At 43.6% G+C, this 9,399-nt stretch overlaps 1 protein-coding gene across 1 annotated transcript in view; it reads right to left on the bottom strand.

The window, feature by feature from the left end:
- Positions 1-9,399, bottom strand: part of Adgrf1 (adhesion G protein-coupled receptor F1) — a 50,785-nt gene that overhangs the window by 36,875 nt on the left and 4,511 nt on the right. Inside the window, exon 2 of the mRNA XM_021185783.2 lies at positions 136-213. The gene's annotated coding sequence lies outside the window, so the exon portion shown is untranslated. The remainder of the gene's footprint in view (positions 1-135; positions 214-9,399) is intronic.

Genomic DNA, 9,399 nt, shown 5'->3' with positions numbered 1-9,399 from the left:
AGGAAGGAAGGAAGGAAGGAAGGAAGGAAGGAAGGAAGGAAGAAGGAAAAAGATACAATTCCCAAACTCAATAATTCACCATTGGAGTAAGTGTCCTTGGTCAGGAAAGAGTAGAGTTCTACCCGCTAGCCTTACCTTGCTTCTTGGTAAACTTAAACTTCATGTGCACACGCCATTCCCATCAGACGCTGCTCTCAGCTCCTGCTCTTTGACCTAAAGACAAAGACAGGGGGTGAGAGGTGGAACAGGGAGGACTATTATACCCATGACCAGTTTTCTGAGGCCTTCGAAGAAATTGTGGACACATGGTGTCTGTGTCACCCTCCCTCTTGGGTGAATGAATGTTCCTCTCACACCCACCTTCCCCACCATCCGGTTTGACAAAGACCCCTCTTAGATCTTTGGCTGCATGAGTCTGCAATGGTAACCTGTGCCTCAATCCTTTTTTGTTTGGTTGGTTGTTTTTTGAGACTGGGTTTCTCTTTGTAGCCCCGGCTGTCCTGGAACTCACTTTGTAGACCAGGCTGGCCTCGAACTCAGAAATCCACCTGCCTCTGCCTCCCAAGTGCTGAGATTAAAGGTGTGCACCACCACAGCCCAGCTTCTTCTTTTTAAAGATTTGTATATTTTTCTTTTATGTGCATTAGTGTTTTGCCTGCAGGTGAGTGACAGATCTCATTAGAGACAGTTGTGAGCTGCAATGTGGGTGCTGGGACGTAAGGTCCTCTGGAAGAACAACCCACTCTTTTAACCACCGAGTCTTCTCTATAACCCCTTCAACCATTCTTTTAGATCTTGGCTTATCTGCTCTAAAGTGTGCCTGTTTCTGTCTGTGTTTACTATTCTCCAAAGCTAATGGATATTTGTCTCTGAAGAAGAGCATTTCAGTCATTCTTCCCTTTCCCTCTGTGTCAGCACCTGGGAATTGATCCAGGACTACTGAACAGACCAATACCTGCACAAGTCCCCCATATAGAATGGCAGAGCAGTGGTTCTCAACCTGTGGGTCATGATCCCTTTGAGGGAGGGGTCAAACAACCCTTTTACAGGGGTTATATATCAGAAATCCTGCATGTCAGAGATTTACATTACGATTCACAAGAGTAGCAAAATCACAGTCATGAAGCAGGAACAAAAATAATTGTATGGTTGGGGGTCATCACAGCATGATGGACTGTATTGAAGGATCACAGCATTAGGAAGATTGAGAAGCAGTATGGGAAAGGATCTGACTGCAACTTAAACATACCTTTCCACAGACTCCAAGTCAACTAAATCACTTGAGTCCACTCTGATTAAGTGCCATGGAAACAGATGTTGCATTGTATTGCTTAGGGAATGATGACAAGAATATGTCTGAGTGCATTCAGAACAAACACATATTTCTAGTCCACACTGATTGAATTCATGATTATATATATTTTTTTTTTCCTGAGTTGTAACACACTTTGGATTTGGATATCTGCCCCACGTGTGTAGTATATGTGTGGTATGTGTGTGGTGTGTGATATGGTGTGTATGTGTGTGTGTGTGTGTGTGTGTGGTGAGGTGTATGGGGTATGTATAGGTGTGGTGTGTGGGGGAATATGTAAGTATGTGTGGTGTTTGTCTGGTATGTGTGTCTGGTATGTGTGGTGTGTGTGTGTGTGTGTGTGTGTGTGTGTGTGTGTGTGTTCTATTTTTCTCCTCTGTTACTATGCTAAAATGCCCTGCCAAAAAGCAACTGAGGGCAAAAGCCTGCATTCAGGTTGACTCTCACCACTTCCCCTGACAGTCAAGACAAACTGCAGAAACTGCAGCAGACTTCCCTACCAGCCGACCAAATCCAGACAGTTTCCCACTGAGGCTTCCTCCCCAGGTGATTCCGGATTGTGTTAATGTGACACCACAAAAGAGTTCTGAGTCTGGGTCCCATGGGGCACGGGCCTGTCTCAACCTCAGTGTGCAGCAATGGCTGGGTGTGAACACCTGATCCTCCTGCCTCTGCTTCTGAACATCCGAGATTCCAGCTATGCATTACCACACTATGATTACCTTGGATATTTTCCTTTGTTTCTCTCATTTCAGTCTTGCTGTTAACTTGTCAAGCATGACTAAGTTAATATCTAAATGCCCTTATGGAATAGAGCCATATAGCAAGGGGAGGTCGGGCTCTCACCCCCTCCTTCTTTTTCTCCAATTCCAGGAAGACTCTTTTCCTTTAGTTTCTAGGTATTGTTTTGCCTGTGGCTTGCAATCCTGGATCTGACGGTCTCTGTGCATGTGTATACCATCTGCCCCTCTCTGTGTGCCAAGGACTATTACTAAGCAAGAGGCCCGGCCTTCGTACCATTCCCCACAACTCACCACTCTCTCTGCCTAAAACCTTTTTTCTCCCATGTGTAGCCTGAGGCTGCAAACCCAGTCCAGAAAGCCTGGGTGACATCTCTGGGCATCATAAGGAAGTCTTCTCTCCTATTTCCTTATTCCCCTTCCTCCTACACTGGATTGCCTCTTGGGATTTTCCAGAAATAGTTATCAGTGATGCATGATCGAGGCTTGTGTTGGTTGGTAGGCTGATCTTGAATAGATGCACCAGAAAGAAAGAAAAGAAACAGAGGGAAGGGGCAAGAATAGAAGAGGGACGTGTGGTGCTCTTTAGAAAAGAGACATCCATATTTTTCCTAAAGCTGTTAAATCTTAAACAGGTCTAGCCTAGCTGTGGATATTATTAAAGAATACCAGCAATGCTCATGTCCAGGTGTATGTACTTCTGGAAGGGTTCTAGACTAGGGAGATGATCTATGCCCTTAGCCTGGTTCTATGAAAGGTGGCCTGCTTCAGGTTCTGGTACCTGTGTAAGTCACTGTTCCTGTCATTGTGACCAAATAATAGCAGACAACAGCAACTTGAGTAAGGGAGGATTCATTTTGACTCCTGGATTGGAGTTACAGTCCATCATGCAAGAGGGCATGGGAGCAGGGCTGTAGAGGTAGTTTTAGCTAAACCTCTTGGGCTCTGGTCAGGTCACACTGTCGCACCATCCCTGGGGCTATATGGATTCTCAAATGAAAGATACACACACGCACACACACACACACACACACACACAGAGGAACTAGCGTCAGTTAATTTTAATATGCCTTGACTAGCTCCAAGGCTGGGCAGTCCTAGTCCTCCATCCAGCTAGCATACACTTCCCTCCAGTACTCCTGGCTCAACATCTTCTAAATCTATGTTTTAACTTTGCTATGCTATTACCTTCTGGGCAGCCCTTCCCATAGGGTCACTGTCCCTTTCCACTTACATTTAGGATGAATTTTCTTCTGCAGCTCTAAATCTGATCTGTCTCCCTCCAAGACATAGTGATTTCTCTCTTCTTCCTCTCTTCCAGTTCCTAACCTGCGCAAATCTAAAAGTTCCACCTCTCTCTCTCTCCACCCCGACATTGGTCATTGGCTCTTTATTGATCAATCAAAAACCAACTGGGACAAGGACCTTCAGCATTTGGACATGCAGATTAATTCAAAGCATATAAAATGACCCAAACAGTAACTACGGCCACCCACTCAGATCCGAAATATTATGTGTCTTTCTATTTCCACCTTGTTATAGTTTGGGGAGCTCATCTTGCTAGATTGGGTCAGAATTTAAATTCTGAATTAAATTAAATTGACCTAAGTGATGCTGATGGTCTGACAGCCAGCACCATGGAGATAGAGGGCTCTAAGCCTTCAGGAAACAGGAGTGCATTTTTTCCAGTAGCTAAATGACCTCACTCAAAGGAGGAGTCGCAACACAAAGAAAGTAAATTGTGTTCACAAACAGACATTTCCACTGCTTGACCTCAGGAACCTAGTGCAGCTTATGTGATTACACACCTCTGCCAGGTACACGCCCCCCCAAGCCCCCTGCTCCCAGCTAGGTCTCCTGCTCATTTCCTATCTGACTGCTTGTTCCCTCTCCCTTTTCCCTCTCTCTGTCTCGTTCACACTCTCTCCCCTCCTAGTTCTCTGTCTTGTTCATCTCTCTATCTCCATCTCTTCCCCACACCTCATTCAGAGGCCAGAAGGATCCCAAAAGCTACAAAAAAAAAAAAAAAAAGCCACCTCAGAATCTTTATGTAATTTCACAAATGAGTTGTCCTTGCCACTAGAGCATGGGTGTTTACATCACATTTCACTCTGGGGGCAGCTAACGCCTGGCCAACAACTGTGTTGGCATTGCCATCTGTGGAAAAGCTTAACCACTTAATCATAGTGGAGGGGTGCCCCCCCTTCCTTGAATTCATTCAAGTGAATTCATTTCTGATAATCCCTGTCCCTTACATAACCACAAACAATCATTAAACTTTGCTGTTGTGCCTCTAGAGACCGGCGGCACATTGTCTCCCCACTCTCTCAGATATGTGTGTGTGGACTCTGAATGTCACTTGTTTACGTCAACAGTGGCCTCATTATCCACATGATTGCGGACCTGAGGTTGCTCACACAGACACTCTCCAGCATTTTAAGCAACAATCCAATCTTAGGTCCCATTGAACTCCAGGCTGGTTTTCTGCCTCAGCGTTTAAGGAATAATGCCAATTCCTCTATAAACAATAGTCCCCGTTAGGATGCTGCCCTCCTCTCGGTCATACAATTACAAGCCCACAGGTGTGCACATATCCAAGGAGGACCAAGAGAATTGCTCTTCAGTCAGAATTAGTCAGATGTGAACAAATTCAACTTTATTTCCACATCTCATGTGGGTTTGAGGGAGGAATCTTTGCATAGAATTCCCCAGAGGGCTTGCCTTATTATTTTGATTTTTTTTCCCTGACTGGTAGATGTAATAGAGAGAATGGGGTTGGGGGCAGGAGGGACACAAAGAAGGCAAAAAAAAAATGTTTGGAGAGCTGACCAAATTTAAGAGCCAAATTTTCTCTGGAAAAACAGTAACCTAAAAGTATCTAAAATTTTCAGTGGATGTAGACAATTATGTACAGACACACAAAAAAGGGGTTTTGTTTGTTTGCAGTTGTTGTTTTGAGCAGGGATCTCCTATAGCTCACGGTAACCTCCAATTCACTCTGCAGCCAACCCTAGAAATTCTAATTCTCCTGCCTCTACCACAGACATTTTAATCGGGGTGGGGTGGGGGTTGGGAGGTGGGGGTTGGGGGTAGGAGGGTGGTTAGATTAAACTCCGGACCTCATGCATGCTAGGCAAGCACTCTACAAACTGGGCTACATCCCCAGTACCCTAGGTGTGCAGAGGAAAAATTTATGTACATGCTTTATACTTTAACACATAACATGGTTGAAGAGGCCTGGGTAAGTCAGACTAACCCTTGGACGCCCTGCTTATCTGTAAGGTCCTGTGAAGTGTAACCAGCTCTCTAGAGTCAGCATCAACCTCTACTCTGAGGGGCAATGCAGATCTGCCCACTCACATCCCCTCAGATTTGGATCCTATGTGCATACTGTCTACTTTCTACTATAAAGTGCTTGTCTAATCGTTCTTTGATCCATTCATGCCAGTCGCCAAACGTAAACCTGAGAGTGCAGAAGATGTTCAATGGGTTTTTTTCTCCTCGAACACTGGTCACTAATTCCTGAGCATCTTTTGAGAAGAGCTGAGACCTCACTGAAAACCTAAGGTCTTAGTTGGGAACAGAGATGGAATTTTTAACCATTCTAAGTCTTGAAGGACCCAAAGAATTATATAGCTCAGTCGATTCCTCTCCATGGACTTTCTACCAATCGGACAAGCTTTGACACATTCAACCACTCTGAGAAGAGGGTTGTCAATTTCCCAAGCACTGTGAAATGCACTGGCTATTAACATAATTGGATGGACTATACCATACAGTATAGCTCCGTTCACTACGAGAAACTGGCTACTTGCAATAAAATCCTACGAACTACCATGCAGTATAGCTCCGTTCATTAAGAGCAACTCCAGGAAGATGACAAGATGCCTCAGTGGGCAAAATGCTTCCTATACTAGTGTGAAGACCTGACACTGGATCCCTAGTAAAAAGAATCATGCAAGGCCGCACATGCCTATAACTCCAGCACCAGAGGGGTAAAGCCAGGAGGAACCCTGGAGTTTGCTGGCCTTTCTAGCCAATTAGTGAGCTCTACATTCAGTGAGAGACCTATTTTTAAAAAATTGTAAATGCATATCAATGGCGGAAAACATCAGAACTCAACTTCTGACCTCCATACATGCACACTCCCACAAAACACATGTGCATATACATACAACATACACGGGGCAAAAAGAGGAAAAATAACCCCCCTGATGCTATGGTGAAGCCCACATTCACAGACACCTGGAGGGGCAGGGACTGACGGGTCTCTGTGTCCCCAGACCTAGATTATGATCCTTTTTTAATGTTACACTGACTGGCTGTACCATCTGAGGTAAGGGTGTGCCTCTAGTCAGGCTGTATCTTTACTATTCCAACGCTGAGCTGGTACAAAGCTTGTTTTCTAGCAGTCTGCATGTCTTCGGCTCTTCATTAGACAGGAAAGTATTCTTCCTGCTGCTAGTCATTTCAATCCAATGCAACCGCCTGCTCCTTCTCCCGGAGGATGTTTTTCTAGCTACTTGTGTGTGCTTTGGGTCTTTGAAGAGCATCATCGGTCAGGATTGTCCCGTGTGCTTAGCTCATCACCCACAGTTTCAGCTGGAATCCTACGAGGGTTTATTTTCCAGAGAGAACTCATCCAATTTGGTTACATTGTAAAAGGTCTAAATGCAAGCCTGGTAGCTTGGAGCTCTGCCAACCAATCATAACGGAAGATTTTTCTCTGGTGCTTTGTACAGTGTGAGTTACCCCAAGTCCTTACAGGGAGATTAATAATTGTGTGACCAAGTTCTTTCTTCCACTCAAGGGTTCAGCCTCCCTGGGATCCTCAGGTCAGCCCTACCTCTCATTTCTATCAGTAACATTACTGATCTGTAACCATCAAAGCCTAGAGAGTCTGAGCATTCCTCATGTTTTGCTTTGCTTTAAAGACTCCTTCACTAAATGGCACTCTGAGGGGAGAAATAAGAGTGACTAACCAGGGCTGGAGAGGTGTCACTGTGGGTAGGACTGCTTGCTGCACAAGTATGAGGACCTGAGTTCAAATCCTCAGATCCTACATAAAAACTGGATGCTTAGCATAGTATCTGTGATCCTGGGACCCCTATGGGGAGATGAGAGGCAGAGATGGGAAAATCTAGCCTGATGTACACAACAGAAAATAACAAGAGTCTCTGCCCCAAACAAAATGGAGAGTAAGGACTGATACCTGAAGCTGTCTTCAACCTACACCCCTGTGTTATGGCATGTGCACACCTGTATTGTACTCTCACATTCAAACACACACATGTACACACACACACACACACACACACTCATGCATGCATGTAAAAAAAACCCTCTAATTTACAAAATGCTTCCTTTTATATTGATTTTTTTGGTAACCTTAGAAACTAATTAGAATTATTTCAATGTACATTTATGGAAAATGAAAAGAGTAAACCTGAATTCTACTTAAAACAATGCTTTAAATCCCCTTTTCCTTGGACTATGAGTCACCCAGACGTTTTCCTTGGAGTATGATGTTAATAACTCAGGAGTGCAATTGGATCCCTACCTCTGTCCGGTAGAAACAAGGTCCCTTGTCTGGGGAGAAGGAAGCATGGATATTTCTCAGTTATCACCCTGAGAAATGTGACTGTCTTGAGTGTAGAAGGAGGCTCTGCTTTACAGACACAAGGACAGAAAGCTGGGCGCGCTGGGAAGGCTCTCCATACAGAGCGGGTGCTGCTGGGTCTTCAAGTGTGAACAGTCCAACTTGAGCTGCTGCAAACTCCTCCAGGCTGAGATATTTATCTACTTTCTTTAGTTTGAGACAAGGCCTCTAACTCATAATCACCTGTCTCTTCTGGGGACTATGGGCACATGCCACCGTGTCCAAGACAGACAATTTGAATAGGAGATCTATTTAAAATAAGGGTAAAATGGAGGCAATATCTCATCTCATGCAAACACCCCTAACCCCTTGTCTTATATAAATGACTAGTATCCTCAACACAATTAACTTAAAGTAAAAGCAAGTTTCTCGGGTACGTCCTCCAAGGGGTCATTCTAGAAAACAAATGATGGCCAGGCATAACAGGGAGCCTAAGAACACTAACCACAACCACACTCACAAGTGTTTAAGGCTCCAGGCTGTGTGCAGAAGCAACCTGGTGTTTCTGACTCCCACTGTCTTCCCTCGAGGGTCGCTTCAGTCGCTTCTATAATACTTCCATTCACACATGCAAATCCCAGGCCAGCCAGGACTTTTCCAGGTTTGGGTGAAGGCTCTGGTCCAAAAGGTTTTGGTTCTGATAGACGTAGCTGAATGACCTAGCTGACCAGGACCCCGTTTTAATACCCTGATAAGAGGCAGAGATTCGGTCTCACCACACCTCAGCCATTTCCACCTGTTTTCTTCTAATGCTTTTAAGATTATAAATAATTAGTCCTGGCTTTATTTTAAATGTTCATGTGAAATTAAAATTTATTTTAAGTATTCCAAAAATGAATGGCCACCAACCTCTTTTCCATGTGGGTAAACTGACAAGCGATGGTTTTAATCTCACTTCTTGGTCCTTGGTAGTTAATAAGATCAATCATTTCCCAGATTGTTAATTAGCTGCTTCTTCTTTTTTTTTTTTTTTAAGCTGCTATCTCAAGTTTTCTATAAGACCACAGACCACTCATTTTCCCCTGAAACACTGCTTGGGACTCTTCATGAAGTGTGAACACTGGTTCTTGGTTTTATTTGAAAACTTAAAATATTCATGAAATAACATTTTTTAATCATTTCCATTGTGTACTTGGAACTTGGGGTAATACTAAATTTTTTTTTCCTATAGAGAGATTGTAAGGTCACTTTTCCTATGTTTTCCTCGAATACTTTGACCAGTCTAAATCTAATGCATTGGAATCTTTGGTCTTGCGGGTTTTTTTTAGGTTTTTATATAAATTTAAGATTAATTTTCATTTCTTTAAATATGACTAGCTGGCTATGCTAACTTCATTACTTGTCTAAAATTCTCCTTATCTGTCTTGATACTCCTTATAAACGTTAAAGTTTACATTTCCATATTATATCATTCTGAGTACTATTTTAATCCTCCTGATGTTTACATTGTCTCTTTTAAATAGTGATCGAACATATAAGAATGTTATGTCCCTGAGAAATATAATAATAAGTATCTTAACAAAAATAACTTGGTCAAGCATGGGGGTAAGTGTTCCTATAATTCCAGTACTTGGGATATGAGGGGGAAGGATTGTTGCAAGTTGGAGGCTAGCCTGGTTCACATATGGAGTACCCACACACACATACAGAGAGAGAGAGAGAGAGAGAGAGAGAGAGAGAGAGAGAGA

This window comes from Mus caroli, chromosome 17 (genome assembly GCF_900094665.2).
Source record: "Mus caroli chromosome 17, CAROLI_EIJ_v1.1, whole genome shotgun sequence".
NCBI classification, from domain to species: domain Eukaryota; kingdom Metazoa; phylum Chordata; class Mammalia; order Rodentia; family Muridae; genus Mus; species Mus caroli.
This window is presented reverse-complemented; position numbering and strand designations above follow the sequence as displayed.